This window comes from Euprymna scolopes, chromosome 46 (assembly GCF_053919585.1).
Source record: "Euprymna scolopes isolate OS-2025 chromosome 46, ASM5391958v1, whole genome shotgun sequence".
Taxonomy (NCBI): Eukaryota; Metazoa; Mollusca; class Cephalopoda; order Sepiida; family Sepiolidae; genus Euprymna; species Euprymna scolopes.
Window position 1 is genome coordinate 103,869,030 of NC_136527.1, and position 19,639 is coordinate 103,888,668.

At 34.4% G+C, this 19,639-nt stretch overlaps 1 protein-coding gene across 2 annotated transcripts in view; it reads left to right on the top strand.

The window, feature by feature from the left end:
* The window catches only part of LOC145270752 (sarcoplasmic/endoplasmic reticulum calcium ATPase 1-like), a 225,956-nt gene that overhangs the window by 1,333 nt on the left and 204,984 nt on the right, over nt 1–19,639 (top strand). The gene's annotated exons all lie outside the window — the stretch shown is intronic.

The following is a 19,639-nucleotide window of genomic DNA, read 5'->3' on the forward strand; positions in this document are numbered from 1 at the left end:
ATCCTCACCTTTTGGGGGAGGGGGATTATAGTTCCGAAACTATATATATTATATAATGTGTGTATATATAAAAAAATATATATATATATATTTTTTTTTGGGGAGGGGGATTATAGTTCCGAAACTATATATATTATATATATATATATAATTTTTTTTTTTTTTTTTTTTTTTTGTGGGGGGGGGGCTATATTTCTTAGCATTTTGCTCCCATGTTGTCTATTTTTTCATAAATCGTATGATTACACGTCGACAGAGTGGAATGCATCTCGATATTTCGTGAAAAAAAAAAAAAAAATGAAATAGTTCCTTTCACTCTGCTAAACGTAGAGAGAAAAAAAAAACACGTAATCTAAAACGGAACGAGTAACCATTTTTAATTTTTTTTTTTTTTTTTTTTGCAGTAAGATGTTAAGCTAACTCCAATTTAAAATTAAAGTCGTGATTAAAAAAAAAAAAATGCAAATATTCTAACTAATTAATTATAACCAATTAAAATAATTGCCTTTTTTTTACTATTTTCCCCCTCCCACGTTGTCACTAAAAATGTGTACATATATTATCTCCTATTACCTATATATTAAGTATATTTCTTATATAATATATATATATGTATATATATATGTAGTGTGTATACGTGTATAAAAAATCAAATCTTGCGACTATTTAATGAAAACTTAAAATAAAAAAAAAGCACAATGAGCTCTATTGTATTGTGACTTGAAATCTCCTTTTCCTTCCAAAGAAAAATTAAATGAAAATAGAAAATATTAAAACTATAATTGTTTTCGCACAAAATTTTGGATAATTATTGCTTGGCCTTAAAAATATTTTAGAATAAAATTATTTTCTAGATTTAAAAAAAAAAAATCTAGAATCTGAAACTTTGAATAAGTTTGTATCGATGACGCCATTTAAATATATATATATACATTTATTTAAAACTAATATATATATATATATATATATGACTACATTTAATCACATAAATTAATATACGAATGTATAAATTTATGCGTAAACTTGAAGTATTTACTTCAACAGTGCTCAATACGTAGGTAGAGCTAGGTACTAAGTTATAAAAATATATGGCAATTAAGCTACACGGAATATTCCGTTTCATCCACGCTAGGATTCGCCAGGCTTAATTTGTATAGCTCGATTGCTATATATATATATATATATATATTTTGTTTTTTTTTTTGATTAAAAAAAAAAATATATATATATTTTTTTTATTAAAAAAAATATATATATATTTTTTTTATTAAAAAAAATATATATATATTTTTTTTTTAATTAAAAAAAAAAATATATATATATTTTTTTTTTTAATTAAAAAAAAAATATATATATATTTTTTTTTTTTTTGATTAAAAAAAAAAAATAATGGTTGTTTTAAAAACCTTGTTTTATCTTGTAGGGAAATTGATCCGCTCTATTATTTGAAATAGTATTTTAAGTTTTACGATATGTTATTAAATTGTTAGGTGAAAGCACAGGATAGGCATAAAACATCCTTCCCCATTTTAAGAATGGCTTTCTAAATGTTAGCACGGATCAATAAGTGCACTAGTGTTTTTTGTTTGTCAATTTTTTTACGACGTGCCCCAGCGTATTTTAATCACTCCAACCTCCCCATGCTAAGAACTGCTTTCGGAATAAACACCCAACCTCGAAAGCCGTTCTTAACATGGGGGTGTTCCCGAAAGCCGTTAACATGAGGTTGGGGTGCTTATACGTTGGGGCACGTCGTAATTTACCTTTTTTTTTTTTTAATTAAATTGTTTGAAAGCACAGAATTACAGAACAGAACACCCTACCCTCATGTTAAGAATGGCTTTCTAAACGTTTCAGCACGGATCCAGAAGTGCGCTTTTCGCATTTAGAAAATTGTTTATGAAAGAAAAAGAAAATTGCTGATAGTGATTTCACTAAATTTAAAATTTAGTTTAGTTTTATGAAAAAAAATAGAAATAAAATTTGATATTCTGGATATTTCGGGATTAAATAAATTTTCGAAATGATAGAATTGAAAATTTTCAAACACAATTGAATCAAAAACCTTAAATGTTTATCTTTTAATCATTCCATTTTATTTTAAAATTAATCACATATTTAAACACGTTTCGTGCCCCAATGGCTAAATAGATAAATTACAATTAATAATGTACTTTAGTTTACGGACCGTGCTGAAATAGTAAACGTTATTTAGAAATCCATTCTTAACACACGCATGTGGGCTGTTATTTTTTTTTTCTATAATTTTCACCTAACAATTTAAAAAAAAAGATACGTAAAAATTGAATTTAATTTGAAAACCTTATAAAAAAAAAAACTAAAACTAAAATATATAAATTATTAAAATTATATTTTGTAAAAAAGATTAATCTTCTAAAAAGCACTTGTTTGAAGATTTGATTCTCACATTTAAAATCTTAGCTTTTGATTTATTAACCATAAATTGGATTTTTTTTTTAAATTCCGTCTAATTTATTACTAAATAAACGAAAAACAAGTCTTGTGTGTGTGTGGATCGGAAAGAAATAAAATTTCTTGGTATATTTATAAAAATTGGCATCTTAAACTCTAGCTGATCAAAAAAAAAATGCTTCGTCACATATTGGGGGATCAATTTATTATAAGAATATAAATAAGAATTAGACCCCCATTTTATGGCCATCCTTAAGTTAGAAAGAAACGATCAATTCGAGAAAAGATGTCTGCCTTTTTCTTAATTTAAAAAATAATTTAATTGAACGTTAATTTTATTTTTGTTTATAAACCTAAAATTATTTGATTTTTATATATATATATATATATATATTTCTCAAATCATTTTTTTAATGCGACTTGGATGTGAAACAATGTCTTCATTTAAAAAGTTGATTGTACAACGTAAAAGTCACACACACACACACACATATATATATATATATATATATATATATTCGCTTGTGCAGTTTAACATTTTATGGAAAATTATTTTCCTTCTAGGAGAGTTCCGTCCGCGCCAAGGGAATAATTAATAATTTCTGCGCATCTCAAGAATGGCTTTCTAAATTTGCCGGGGATGCTAAACTACAAATGTCTATTTAGAAATATGAATGGACATATATATATGATTTATATTTTTAGAAGTTTAGATAAGCCATCGGTACTGTCGGTTCCAAACCTGATAATAGGGAACCAGGCGCTTCTTGGACGAAATTTCAGAAATCGTAATACTGAATTTCACATGAAAACAATGGTATCTACATATTTTTAGGATGATTATATCCAAAAATTACGAAAATCGATAAGGTAGAAAATTATTTATTAAAGAAAATAGAAGTTGATGAAAACGATGGTAGAAAAGAGTTAAAAAAATGGGGGGGTAATTTGGTATTTTTTACGACCTGCCTCAGCGTAGTATAAACACCATCCTCCCCACGTTAAGAAACGGCTTTAGAAATAAACACCCCCAATTTCGAAAGTCGTTCTTAATATGGGGAGGTGGGTGTTTATACTACGCTGCGGCAGATTGTAAAAAAGAAATACCGGTAATTTTCAGTTTCGATTTAAACAAGATGGCCGTAATTTTTCATCTGCTTAACGCATATTCAAGTTTGTTTTATTTTATTAAATTCAGTAATATTCGGGTGATATTCGACTTCATAATTTGGAAGTTCTAATTTATTAGAACTGACCAAAAAATCAAACCTTTTTTTTTTTTTTTTTTTTTTTAATCTTAAAACACCATTTATCGACTACAAAACTTCGTCCTAATAGTGTAGAAGCGCCGGAAACCGTTTTAGGTCCCCATATCAAGCTCTCTTCACTGGTGCCTGGTATTAATGTTTATCATAATTCGAACCTAAAATACCATTATTAGTATCCACTGGGCACTGCCCCCCCCCTTTTTTTTAAGGCATAGAAATTAAGGTTATCAATTACGCCGGCTCCAAAGTGGGTGTTCATTTTACAAATGAACATTTTTTTTTTAATAGCGTAATACCCCCCCCCCTTCCACTTTATTTTATGCGTAAAAAAGATCAATAAAAAATTATCGATCGACTCGTTTTTTGAATAATCGGTTTCAAAACGTGGTGTTACAAAAACAGCATTCATTTCACTATAAATCATTTAGGTCAAACGTTGGATATTATAAAAGAAATCCACGACAAATTCAAATCGTTGCCCCCTCACCCCACCCCACCCCACGCTGTCAACGAGAATAAATAAATCGAATATTTGTGATTACGTCAACGCCTTGGAAATGGATTGACAAATTATATAATGTTGCGTTGACATCCCCCCCCCCAAGGCATATCACCACTTGGACGTAAGGGGCTGCTATTTAGTACCATGCCTAGTAAATATTAACAAGACGTTGGTTTACGTCACACTTAAAACTTCTGCATATCAGTACAAGCAGGGTAGCAGGAAGGGAATTCCAAAGTCTAGCTGTTCGAGGGACTGCCTTCTCGCAGTTGGGGACCTCAACAGTGAAGGAGTGTGATTTTGATGCTAAGCGGGTTTGTCGGGGATATGTAACGTCGAGGGGGCACAAGTGCAACTAGTTCATCAGTTCATCAAAAAATACATATTAGGTTTGTTACGTAAATATAACAATGATCGCTCCAGTGGAGCGTCAGCGATGCTCCACTCCACCTCTTGACCAAATAGGGTGAAAAAGAATGACTTGGCCGTTGGGCCAAGATCAGTGCAGTACTGCAGTATCTGTTCTGATCCCTTTTCTGTCCTCGGTCGAGAATTTCTTCGTGGTAGACAATTATTTTTGTTCCTATCCAGAGTGCCTCTGTTTTGGGAGCTGGATTTTCCTCAGATTAACTGACCTTGTGTTTAACTTTGTATTCGTGGAAAGGCAAGTAAATAGGAACTATATATGGGGCTTCTACAGAACTTGAACCGAATGAATCAACTTTAGTCGGACTAAAACTTCGCTCAGGGTTAACAAATGTGTTCACACACACACACGTATATATATATATATATATATATATATATATGAGAGAGAGCAATTAAGCTACACGACCTTCGTAATAGGGCCGTGGTTTCGCCTATGTCGGGATGAAATGCGAGAAAGTCTGCGTAGCTTACTTGCCATAAAATTATTTCCATAACTTCCAAATAGCTCTAGCGTATTGGGCACTGTCGAAGTAAAAAAAAAAAAAAAAAAAAAAAATCGATACGTAAAAAATCTTATAGAATTTTATGTGGATACATGAAATATCTATCAAATTGGTCGAACGTAAGTTTCTTTCAATAGCTAATATTTAATTTTAAAATATTAGGGATACCCGGGTTTCATTTGTGTGATCAACTTGGGTTTTGAGATAAAAATCGGTTAGTTTTGCCAAAAAAAAATAATTTGTTAGATGTTAAAATCGCTTGAGGTTAGAATAGTTTTCGCAAAATTAACCAAATTTTATCTTTACTAGTGAATAAAAGATGAAACCCGGGTATCACCAAAATTTTATTTTATTTTTATTTTCTTAGTATTCAAATAAATTATATTTATTGCTTTAAATATGCCCTTTTGTGTGCTTTTTTCTAAGCAGTTAAAAAGGCTTGAAACATCAACAAAAAGACTGCATTAAACGAACATCTAATTATAATATATGCAGGTGTCTTTCCGCGGCGGTTTATTTCAAACGTGTATACTTAATGACCTTAAAATTTTAATTTCCTCCTAAAATTAAAAAAAATCAAATGTTCCTTAGATCTGTAGCCTTTTTGGATATTTGTTTAAGGGTATATAAAAATATTTTTCTGGTAATTTCTGTGAAATTACCAACTCCAGCTGATCTCGTTTGTGTATGACGTAAGACTTGTAAATACACATGTTTGTTGTGCGGAGTCCATGAGGTCAGTTTATAATTTTGTGATAAAAATATTTTAACGTAAACGAAACATATTTCCAAACCAATGAAATATGCCCAAATTTGTCTACATTTGGGTGTGTGTATATATATATATGTGTGTGTGTGTGTGTGTGAGATGATTGCAACGTCTTGTCAGACGAGTGCCACTCCCTCAGACACTTAAACTCCATGAGCCCCAAAATAACTTCTATCGCCACATTTAATAGACAAATGCCTGAGGGAGTATCTATACACAAATGATGTTAGTCTTAGCTTTGTACGACAGCTAAGTCTCTCTCTCTCGGTTCAAAATGTTGAGATCCAGCAAGAGCAAGATAGCCAGCAACAAGTTAAACTGCAGACCAGCTTAATGTGGGTACTGGTCTCCCACTTTATGGTTTTTTTAAATCAGATTTGCTTCTCATAGAAAGGTTGCCTTCACTACGGCTTACCGGAGCCCTCTCCACCCCAACACACACACACACACACACACACACACACACACACACACACACATGTTAAAAGAACTCTTTGAAAAAGAGTTAAAAACATAATTTGAAAAGGAAACACAAAAGTGGATAGTCCTTAATTCAGTTTCGAAGAAATAGTTTCCTTATCACAGGGTAGGATTTAGCAAAATGCGGAATCGGATTTTGCTTGCGAAAGTATTTGAAACTACAAGTCATAGATCTTACTTGGTAACAAATAATGAAGCAGGGGGAATACGGTGAAGGGGTAAAATATCCAATAACGGTAAAATCAAAAAAAGTTGGTTAAGTTTCCATTTCCACAAGAAAAATCCAAGGAATGGATATATATATATATATATATATATATATTAGTCTTGCAGGCCAGCTTCAGTTTTGCTGCTTCGCTTGCCAGGCCACTAATATAGATATACCACCGTTCTGGCAATTTTATAATTTTATTACCTCGGCTACTATTGATCACTTTAACAAATGAAAGCTTGTTGGAAAGGTAATGACCTAAATGGTGTAGTGGACTGTGACACTTGCCCTTAGGTGATCCCCTTAATGTGGGACCTTATCACCCAGGGCCTATTTTTTGGCACTTTTTTACAGCCATAAAATGTTTCAATCATAGTCATTTGTTTTCCTAGTTTTTGCATATGAATTACAAAAGTTTTCCACAAAACTCTGACCTTGATGGAGCAGGGAGTAAAACTTTCTGCTATAGTTTCAAATGATCTGAAATAACAGCAAGGGGAGACTTGATTCCAAATATATTTCTCGTGTTATATCTCCCATCTTTGGTTAGATTGAATATTGAAATGTTCCTGTCTTTGGTTCTATGGAACGAAACTACATGAAAATTTGCAGGCTTTTTGAAGATACTACTCGATGGTTAAAATTTTATTACAATTGGTAAAATAAAACCTATCTTTTCAAACCAATAAAATATGCTCAAATTTGCCTACATTTATGTCTATATATATATATATATATATATATATATATATATATATATTAGTGCCACGGTTGTCTCCCCTGTGGCCTTGCCAGGCCACTAATATATATATGGTGTTATTACTAGCTTAAGTTTTTATATGAGGATTCCGATGTTTCGGACGATTTAACTTTTAGCCTTCAATATGTGCATATTCTTGGTAGAACACTCTAATCTCGTGGATTAAATAAAGGGTTCAGTTCGGACATTTATCCGGGTTCTAAAGTTAATTTGGGTTCCAAAGTTCAAAGAGCTGTCCCTTACGAAAGTCGGGTGGTATTAAGTTTTACAGGAGTACCCACCGACCTCCCCATGTTAAGAACAGCTTTTGAGGTAGGGGTTTGTTTTATTCCGAAAGCCGTTCTTAACATAGGAGGTTGGGGGGTGTTTACTATGCTGGGTACTCTCGTAAAAAAATACCAATTCAATTTTTAGTTTCCTGTATTTATACACACGCACACACACATGCAAACTTCGTTTAATGAAAGTCTAGCCACGCTGATGAGTCTGTGAATAACACTAATATGCGTGTACTGTATTAGTATATATCCTTTCAGTCTCCAGGCAGTGGTTACTGAGTGCCTGTGCTGGCGATCTAGTGAAGTAACAGTTGCTCAATCTCCATCAGCTGAGTCGGCATTTTAAGAGTCCAGAACGGGAAACTAAATAAAGGCTGTTTTCTTTCTTCCAGGTTAGTTGCACAACTAAGACTTGACAGTCTTGTCTACCATCCAAAGTTGACTGGATGGATTTCTAGTTTTATTAGTGGAAGAACGAGGCAGTAACCCGAACAAAACTTCGAGCTTTCTAGCTAGAAGCAAAGTGTATGTTTTGATGGCACTTTATTTTTTTTTTTCTGTTCTAGGCAAGTTCATTAGAAATCTTTCTAGATTGAGTCGATTTTTATTGTCCCAATCCAAAATGTCCCCTTTTGGGGAGCTGGATTTTCCCCACATTAAAAACTTTGTCTAAATCTACCTTCGTGTAATTTCCACTAAATAAGGACTAATTGCGCAACTAAGGCTTCTAAGTCTAGTCTGTCCTACTTCGTGACTTTCCCAGGGGTTATTAGTGAAAACGATAGCAAGTCTGCCCCTCCCCCCCAATTTATTTATATATCGATTGTATTGTTTCGTAGATGTTAATCCGATGAAATTCCAGTTTATAAAACAGTGCTCAATAACAGGTAGAGCACTGTATGATTTCATTCTTACAAACTTTATTGGCTACAATAACCCTTATCCCTGAGTGGCTTCCGGGCCTTGATAAGTGGTGATCACAGTAAAAAAAAAAAAAGTGCATACATATTCCAGCTGTGATCTCGTTCAAAATTCAGTTTCTTCAGGCTTTCGAATCGATTACCTATTTAGTTTGAAGATCTGACGAAGCTGGATTTCGAATGAGATTCCTGCTGAAATGTATGCACATGTGTAGCCAATAAAGTTTATATTAAAACAAAAAGTGTGCACGTATGTTCAAATGTATTGGCGTATTAAATATTTTTTAAAGGTGCTCAATACATATATAGAGCTATTTAATCTGACTGCTTAAAATGATATAAAGTTTAATTTATAAAGATTTTAATAAACTATAAAAAAAATAGATGTGCCCCCCCCCCCGTATCACTTTTAAAAACTCCTTTTTATTGTAAACTAGCATTTACGCCCGGCGTTGCCCAGGTGTTTGGAGGTGTATGTGGAGCAAAAAAAAAACAAAAAAAACGGTCAATTTTTTAAACTATGACCTTAACATTTATGATTTTGGGCTCAAATCAAGTTACGTTATATCCATGTCCAAGGAACCTATATCTAAAATTTCAAGTGTTTAGACCCAAAATTGTCGGACGAGTTTGGTAGAGTTCTCAAAGGTCAAATCGTTGAACTGTGACCCCTTAACAGCCAAATTTCTGGCCGGAAACCGATCAAAGATTTTCCCAAATCTCAGTACCCTGTATATTAAATTTCGAGTCTGTAGACTTTAAACTGAGTTAGTGCGTTGGGAAATGTACAGACACACACACGTTCACTTATTAAACTATGAAAAAAAAAAAAAAAGACGTTCCCCCCCTCCCTCCTTTTTAAAAACTTGTAAATTGATTTTTTTCTCGCATCGCAAGATGTGGTAAAAAGTATTAAAAACACCGTTATATAAGTACTTTTCTTTCGGGTGACACCTGTGGAAGGGAAATTGATATGCCATGAAAGCTCCTCCTGGTTAAAAAGAAAGAAAAAGTGAAGTGTACCTAATCTACGTGTGTGTGTAATATATACATATTGTATAATATATATATAGTAACTACATCACGGTGCAGCTGTGCCCTTATAAGGATCGGATATATAAATAGCTAATGGTCTGTAAATGGGGGATCACTTTGTGTATATCTTAGGCACACGCACTTGCTAGTTTCTAATGCCCTCCCCATCTTGCCATGCCCCTCCCCCATCTACTCTGTACTCGTGGAGATTAGTTTTTACTTACCTAGCTACTTTTTTTCTACCGGTTTTATCTGGTGACCTTGTTGCTCTGTAATTCTATTTCAAAACTAACAACTTTTGCGAGGTTATTTTAACATCATTTTTGAAATGATATCTACATAGTTAAGTCAGTGTTCTGTATTTAAATCGTTTGTACTTCTACAGTTTAATCAAGACATTAAAAAAAAAAATGAAAATATCGAAAAGGTTATATTGTACGTAATCGTTATGGAACGAAGTTCAAAAAAAAATAAATTTCACTTAATTTCATCAAGTAGTTTTTTATTTTTCACCGAAAAAACAATTTATGATACCGGGGAAAAAGGTTCGATTTTTAGGAAGAAAAGCTAGAAATAAAGATGTGGAGGGATTGTTGGTGCTTTAACTGGAGTTATCTCCCCGTGGCATGTTCAACAAATTTCATAATGGCTGACCTCAACGCGCTTTCATAAAAACGTGTTTTTCTGCTGTAAAATAAAAAAAATAAAAAATATTTGATCAAATTAAATTTTCTTTTCCGGAGATCTTCAGTCCAAAACGGATACGTACGATATAACATTTTTCGATATTTTCATTTTTGAGTGTACAAGCACCAAATCTTTTTAATAAAAGTAATTCAATTTTTGAAATGTATTTATGGACTCTTAGTCAAAAGAAATAGCTACGAAGTCAGGTCAGTGACCTTAAATTTTCAGGTCAAATAAATATAGGCGATACAAAATTTGAATCTAAAATGAAAGCCCCTTTTTAAAAAAATTTGATAGGTAGTGGGGTGGGGGGGAGGGGCTTTACACCTGGAGCGCGTTCTGGGATATTTTCTTTTAAGGTTTTAGAAACACGAAAATATACCTATTTTTCTACCTTGAAATATTAATTCAAGCCAAGAATTATTAGATTATTGATCACTCAGCCATTTTAATCCGTTAAGCAGTGTCCGCAAGTCTTCCAATCTGCACTGTCGACAAAGCTCCGTTTGTCCCATCTCTGCAATGTCACATCCCTGTCTGTTTTACAAATACCTTAATGGAACATGCTTTGGCCAACTTGCTGCACTTTCGACGTACATGCTCCCGACAAACCAGATAAACAGCAAAATCTCACCCCTTCTCTGAGGTCTTTAGATGGCGAAAAGTTTTCGACTCTAATAGTCTGTTCTCTTGAACTGTTAAATTTTTGAATACCCTTCGTGTCCTGCTTCCCTGACTGTAGTAATGTGCAGACATTTAAATGTAATGTGAACATCTTGCTGCTCAGCTCCCCACAGTCCCGTGTTATTTACTATTCCAAATAGTAAGCCGTTACATTTTAGGCGACAATGTCTTGTTTGATATGAAAAAGTAAAAGATGTTATGAAAATGTCCAAGTTTAACAACTGCAGCCAAATTGTCTTCGTTCGCGCAATCTAAAGCTTCTCTTTCATGTTGAGAATGGCTTTTTGAATTTGCTTGGTAATGCTAAACTGCAGAAGTGCCAACATTTTTAACTTAAAGCGAATAACAAACTTTTTTCTAAGCAGATGCCAACCCGGCGGACTGGAAAGAGCTTGCCTCTTTTATTTTTGCCTTTCCCTTCCCCCCCCCCCAGCGGATTATCGAACGGACACTAGTCTACCAGATTATCGAAAAAAAAAAACAAGAGTAAATATTTAAATATTTGTAGGGGTGCTTAGTTTCTAATGCAACGTTCTAGTAAATCAAGCACCCATTTTAGAACCACTCGATATTTTAGGCCAAATGTCGCAAATTTAGCCTTTTTTAAAGCAATTTGGCATTTTTTGAATTTTGCTTTTTTTTTGCAGATAATCTTTGAAAAGAGGCTAAACTGCTTTAAAAAGCCTAAATTCGTGAAATTTTGCCTTGAAACTCAGCACCCCCCCTACAAATATTTAAATATTGACTTACATTTTTTTTTTGAATCTGGTAGACTAGTCCATTCGATAATCCGATGAGAAAATTGAAAAAATACTAAAATAAAGGGGAGGGAGCTCTTTCTGGTTTGCAAACCTTTTTTTCTTTAAGACACGTATGTGTGCAAAAAAAAAAAAAAAAAAATCTAATTACCAGGAGATTTCGCGACTTTGCAAAAAAAAAAAAAAAGTGACTTATTTGCAAGCTGCGAAAAAAAATGCCAGACGGCACACAAGCATGTCGATGTTTAAGATTTAAAAAGAAAAGTTACCCTTAAAAGCGTAAACTGCTTGGCTTGGGATACTCCATCAAATTACTGAAATATCTAAAGTGCCCATTAATTACAAGAACCTCTGTAAAAGTAATTATCAACCCTATGTCCGAGTGACATTTACCACTGCTAATCGTTTAAAGTAGCCCTTCCTTCTCACAACCCCTAAAAAATGCACGGTTAAAATGTTCAAATTTTGATCGAGGATTCTGGTCAGTATGGGTGATCAGAAGTGCTATGAAGTCCTGGTTAAAAGCTTTTAAACTTTTATAAACTTTAATGAATATAGTTTAATTTTTAAATTTTAATGTTTTAAAGTTTGTTTTTTTTCTTAATGTGAGTTTTTTAAATTTTTTTTATGAGTTCAACTTCAACGGGTAAAGCAAATTTTAAGGCCCACCTGCAAGAATTCTTTTGGCGGCGACGAAAGAAACAATTAGTTTAGAAACATTTTGTTTTGGATACTTTATGGTGTTTGAATAAAAAAAAAAATTAGCATTAAAATAAAGTATTTCCAAGTGAAAAATTAAATACCACCTTAAAATAGACTTTTTTAAAAAAAATTTTAAAACATTTCTAATATTTGATTAATATTAAAAAATGATTGAAAAAATATTTTATGATTATTCTTTGTAAAATTATTTGATTAAAGATATTTTATTTATAAAATCTTTGTCAATAAAGACGTTTATCTAAACCTTTTAAAATATTTCCACAATATTTGCAAAAGTTCAAATAGCACTAAACATCCAACCAGAACTTTATAACACTTCTGGCCATCCATACTGACTCGAGAGGCTTTTTATCAAAATTGGAAAGGTATCTTCAGTTAAACCAAACGCACATGATTTAATAGCTAAGAAAATAGTTAACTGTTCTGGAACTCTAGCATGGTCCGGAAATGGGGATAATTTTTGGGTTAAATTTATACCCCCCCCCCCCGGTCATTTTTTTTTTTTTTTTAAATTGCCTAGTGATCGTCTTATTTGGATGGAGAGGCAGCGGAAAGTGTTAATCTAGATTAAAATAATCGGGGTTGTATTACAATACACAGGTATGAAAAAGTTACAAAACGAAAAAATACAACAAACTAATATATAAACTAGATAAGGTTTTAGTGCTTTTATTTAGTGTAAGATGTTTATTCGGTTCGGAAAACCAGTAACGTTGAACGTTGTCGGAGAACGAGAAAAAGATGACTGCGATGTCTTTGAAGACTCGATAATCACTCCAAAATGAGAAATAAAACAAAATGGTGTTAGATCTACACAGGAAGGTAAAATTGCATCTGAGTACCAGTGAGAGGGTTTTTTTTTTTTTTTTTTTTTTTTTTTTTTTTTTTTCGATGACTCTCATATTTTGAATATCACATTTAAAATTGTCGCCGACAAGTAGTTTTGATATTAAGACTTTTATCCAATCTATTTTCATTGGTGGCCATGTTGGTTTTGGCATTGGATAAATAAAAGTATTAATATAATGAAAGCTACTAATCAGCAGCAAATTTAAGTATTTGTTCAAACCACAGCAAAATACCCCTGAAAATCAACTTTTTACAAGTCTTTAGTTGGTACTTTATTGCACATTGACACATGTATATCTGTTTCATTCTCCTAAGAAATTCGCCAGGCAAAATGAATTACTACGGAGATTAAACTAACTTTTCTGTAGTTTAAGATACGAGTGCGTTTGGAGAAATGTCAATTCGGAATTTGAATTCGAGAGGCAACTATTTTACTAGGAATTTTAAGAACATACTTTTTCGACTTCATTTGATGTAAAGTTTTAATAACAAAAAATGTAAAATGCTACGATATTTTAATTTTAAAAATGTTTGAGTAATTAAGAAAATACCAATAATCTCCCTTAGAACAATGGGGGTCCTGCATATGACCTTAAACTATATCCAGTGGTGAGGCCCCAGCTTGTGGGCTTTGGGGAGTGTGGAGCCACCCTTTAATTACCATTGCTCCCAGGTCCACTCTGACCCGGAGTAGTAGTACCTGTTAGGGTCCCAACTATGGGTTAAATAGAAACCGACTTGAAAACAACAAATATATTCTATTAAAAAAATTTCTTAAATCTTTGGATTCGGCATTAAATAACCCGAAAAGGGTTGATATGCAGTAAACCAACCAACCCTTAGAAGAATGAGTTTATTTTCTGCATTGCTGAAAAAAATTATCTAGCGCAATGTTTACGGCATCTGACTCTAATTCTTTTTTCGAAAAGAATGGCTTCTGCAAATTCTGTAGTTTTTTTTTAAAAAGGTCACAAATGGAGTTAATGGACCATAAATAGGGGACTTATTTTTGGCCTATAAAATTCAATTCACTTTTTTTTTCATTTTTCTTAAACTTTTTCTTCTAGGGGATGGGACATCCAACCAGATGTCTGACATTTACCCCTATTTTAGTGGGTCCAACAAAGATCTTTTCAGGATTCTAGCCGTCCCTTTCAGTGCAATCGTTTGTATTTCACTTGCACTTGGTTCACCGGGTATGCTTGCTATGTACTTTTTAAAGTTCTTTTTCATAAGCCCAGTCGCTCCTATGATGACTGGTATAATTGAAACCTTAATTTCCAATTTCGTTTCATATCATACATAAGTCCTTGATACTTTTATCTTTTCCCTCTCAGCTCTGTTAAGCCCTGTATCATTGGGTACACTGACCTCTACTATGGTCGCTTTTTTGTTTGCTCTGTCCCCAAATCTCTATCTGGTTTAACAGCTGCGTTTTCTAGATATGTAGCAGTAGGGATTATTCACCAGTTTAGTTTTCAAAATGACTTCCAAATTTACAATGGCTACGAAGACATCACTGACACAGCATCTTTATGGAAAAGATCTCCAAATTTAAATATGGGTGCTTGTGCATTATAGTTGACTTTGAAACGCATTTCAGGTGTAACATTATTACATACGTGTTGCGTTGAAATTAGTGAAAATTATGAAAAGAAAATTACAAATAAAATAGAATATATTGAGTTTTGTATGTTTTTAGTGTGGAAGGGTTGTACAACCGATTCAGTAGGACACTGATTTATCTCTTGTTTCCGTTGAAATCCGCACTGAAATTATTTACAGCTAGTGTCTATGATTGTTTTGGGGAGTGAAAAATAGGTCTAGCACATCTACTGGATCATTTTTCATAATATTTTTTGGTGTTTATACTAATTTTGACACAAGTATCATGTTTTCACCTGAAATGCGTCTATTTCGAAATTTACTAGTCTCCACAAGCATCAAACGTTATGTACACGCAGGATTCGAAAATAATTTTCCTGTTTTTAAATCGGATATGTAATTTCTGCTTAGAATTGAAGTTGGTAATCATGCAGTTTCCCAATCCATTCATTATTAGAAGATTGTCGAAAACATCAAGTACCTTGGAGCATGGGCAGAGAGGACTGAAAAAAAAGATTTTGAAGTAAGAAAAAACACTGGCACGGAGTTGAGGATATGGTCATCCACTCTCTCAGAAAAGTTGAAAGTGAGGTTTTATTGCCACAGTAGAAACAGTCGTTATCTATGGTGCTGAGGCATGGATTCTTACGAATGCGATGAAGAGACTGGATGGCTGTTACACACGATGCTCAGGATGGTCCTCAATATATCATGGAGGAGCCACGCAGCAAACCAACAGCTTTATGGTGACCTACCACCAGTATCACTGAAAGTACAGCAGAGAAGGATGAGAGTAACCGGTCACTGCATGAGATACAGCAAAGAGGAAGCCAGTAAGCTAGTTCTCTGGATATCAAGAGGGACACCCAAACTATGGTGGTAGAAGAATGACCTACATTGACAACCTGCTACAGGACACAGGATTGGAAAGTGTTCCGGACCTGCAAACTGTCATGCGAGATCGTGAGAACTGGAGAAGTCATGTGGATTCGGTGGTGAAGCGTCCTGAAAGACAACGGAAATGATATTTTTACATTTAAAGGATACTTAAAGTTCACCCTTGAGAGCATAGGTGGAGCCAGTCAAATCAAAAGTAGCTGGAGATGTCGTTACCCTCGATCTTGCTGAAAATGAAAGCCTTGCAGATGGACATCTGGTTGTTGGTCAATGAACCAGTCTTATCAGAGCAAAAGACGGGACACGGGATTGGAAAGTGTTCAGAACTTGCAAACTGTCATGTGAGAATTGGAGAAGTTATGTGGATTCGGTGGTGAAGCGTCCTGAAAGGCGACATGAGATATGATCAAACGTTTTAATTTAAGATTAGGTCATGTGAAACGGTGTTAACACAAGTTTAACATTAATTTTCGATCGATACTTCCGTTCAATCTCAAGACAATAGGTCTACTTTAACTGAGAATGTTCGATAAAAAATAATGGCCAAAATCATCTGGTAAAGCAAAATTGCAAGATATGAAACGAAACATTTAGATATGAAACGAAACATTTAGATATGAAACGAAACATTTAGATATGAAACGAAACATTTAGATATGAAACGAAACATTTAGATATGAAACGAAACATTTAGATATGAAACGAAACATTTAGATATGAAACGAAACATTTAGATATGAAACGAAACATTTAGATATGAAACGAAACATTTAGATATGAAACGAAACATTTAGATATGAAACGAAACATTTAGATATGAAACGAAACATTTAGAGCTACACAGGAAGGTAAAATTGCATATGAGTACCAGCGAGACTTTTTTTCCGACGAATCTCATATTTTGAATATCATTTAAAATTGTCGCCGACAAGTAGTTTTGATATTAAGACTTTTATCCAATCTATTTTCATTGGTGGCCATGTTGGTTTTTGCACTGGATAAATAAAAGTATTGATGACAGCTACTAATCAGCAGCAAATTTAAGTATTTGTTCAAACCACAGCAAAATACCCCTGAAAATCAACTTTTTACAAGTCTTTAGTTGGTACTTTATTGCACATTGACACATGTATATCTGTTTCATTCTCCTAAGAAATTCGCCAGGCAAAATGAATTACTATGAAGATTAAACTAACTTTTCTGTAGTTTAAGATACGAGTGCGTTTGGAGAAATGTCAATTCGGAATTTGAACTGGTTTCGTCTATTGAAAGAAAATCCTTCATTTAAGTAGAATTTGAATAAAAAATAAATTAATCCGTAGTGGAATGGGGACAAATGGTTGGTCACATTCAATGCTGCTTAGACTAAGCTTGTTTCCTTCAATAACTACAAGAAACCTTCTCTACCACCAATAGCAATGGCCAAGAACACATTGCCTGAAAGTACTTCTTTTAAACTCCTCGGCCTAACGTTTACAGGGAATATGAACTGGAATAGATACATTGAGAGCATTGCCAAGGCTGCTGCAAGGAAGGTTGGCTCCATCTACCGTGCTAGAAAACTACTTACGCCTGACAGTATCCTATACCTCTATAAGGCAACCATTCGCCCACGTATGGAATACTGTTGTCACATCTGGGCTGGTGCATCTGCTGCTTGTCTCTCGCTCCTGGACAGGGTTCAAAAGAGTCGCCAACCTGATAGGTCCTAAACTGTCATCTAGGCTTCAGCCTCTGTCCCATCGACATGTTGCATCCCTCTGCCTGTTCTACAAATACTTTAATGGTCAATGCTCTGATGAACTGCAAACACTTGTACCTCCCCGACGTAACTACCCCCGACAAACCCGACAAGTTACTAAGTCTCATCCCTTTACAGTAGTGATCCCGAGGTGCAAGAAAGCCTTTTACTCCAATAGTTTCTTCCCCAGAACTGCGGGTCTTTGAAACTCCCTTCCGGGATTCTGCTTTCCCAACTGCAATGATATGCAGAAGTTCAAGTGTAATGTTAAACATCTTTCTACTCTTCTCCCTTCATAATGACCCCGCTAATTAAGTCCCTAATAGTAGCCCCCTGCTTCAAAGTGGCACTGAGCCTTGTTTGGGGTAAAAATTGAATTTAAAAAAACAAAAAAACAAACTTTTTTCGTATTTTCCAACTATTAAGTATGAAGTTGTAAACAAAAAGTATATAGCAAGTTATCGTTACATATGCCCGCCGTTTCATATTCTACAATTGATTTACCAGGTGATTTTGGCCTTTTTTAAGAATACTCCGTCAAAATAGCCCATAATGGATACCCCAGGTAAGGGTAGCTGCACACGCAATTGTAAGGCAAGGGTCGTGCAGTTTCCGACTACACCTCTCTTGAATCGGCACTGCATGATTTCAGTGGCAAGAAGTCCAAGATGATTGGAAACGATGCCGAGATAAGCGGAGAACACCTGCAGCGCCTAGAATTCCCAAATGGTCACCCATTCTAGTACTGACTAGACTCAACATTGCTTAACTTCGGTGATCTGTCAACATGATTATTCCGTATATTTTAAGTCAGTATATTAACTAACATGTGGTTCTTTCTAGCAATGGACTTCTCAATTCGTTCACGTAAAACTTGGAATGGAGACTGGTTTAAGACGAAGCGAAAAGTCTTTAGTGGACTATATAAAACATTGAAAACAATTAAAATATAAGAAACTTCTTAACGTTTTTTCATAGTATCCAAATAATTTTTTTTGCTTATTTGCATTTCCCGCTAGAGCTGCTTCAGTTTACTGATGCAGCCACACACTGACTAGTTAGCTATCAGGGCACATTAATTCTGTCTCTTCAGGAATTAATTACCTTTTGTTAAGAACTAGGTAGCAACCCAAAGAGGATCTCAGACCCCCAAAGGCAGACCTCTCTCCTCTCACTCTGTCCACTAAATCCTTCCAGGTTGCAATGACTTCGCTGAAGACCTCCACTGGACAATTTGGGGACACTAAGTTTTTTGGTCGAACATCTTTTCTATTATTTCTTTAACTCTGGGCACTTTCTTTCGTAATGAACCCTTTTGTTGGTTTCTCTTTTTGGAATCTGGCTCTCATTTTTAGGTGGGTACAATAATGCATGGGTACAAAAAACCCTAATAAAAGAATTTTGCAACACAAAAGTGCAGAGTAATCAACCCCTAAAAACAAAACAACATTCATTTCGATTAATATCTCTTATATTAGCAAAGATTAGACCATTCCTGTAATGACCTGGTCCATGTTGAATTTGCGGTGGGTGTCAAGTTTTGTGCAGTTCTAGGCTTTGCCTTCTCTTTGATAAGAGGTTAGTTTGTTGCTAATTGCCTGAGACACCCTCACCGGGGCCTACCCAAGCACTTCTTGCAGGTCAGTACCCTTCCTCAGGGGCTCTGACTTCTCAATCCTACTTGCCAACCCTGGTGTTACAGTTCTTGCTGTGGGAGAGAAAATGCCACACGAAAAGGTTTCTTTCGAAAAGAGACTGGATTCGGAAAAGAATAGAAAGATGTTCTCGTGTCGGGAGGCAGAAACTTAGTGTCCCAGTGTTGTCCAGGAGAGGTCGTCCGTGAAATATTTGCAACCTGGGGGGGGGGGTCAGTGGACAAAGAGTGAGAGGAGAGAGGTCTCTTTGGTCAGTTCCTCTGGTGGCTGCTGGCTAGTTCCTGACAGAGGTAATTAGTTCCGTAAGGGACATATAGGCTTAAGGTGCCCTACTAGCTGACTGGTCAGTGTGTGGCCGAGTCATCAGCAAGGGGCATTAATCCACAAGAGAAAACAGATGTATATTTTTGATACATCTTGTTACATCACCAAAGTTAAGCAACATTGAGTCT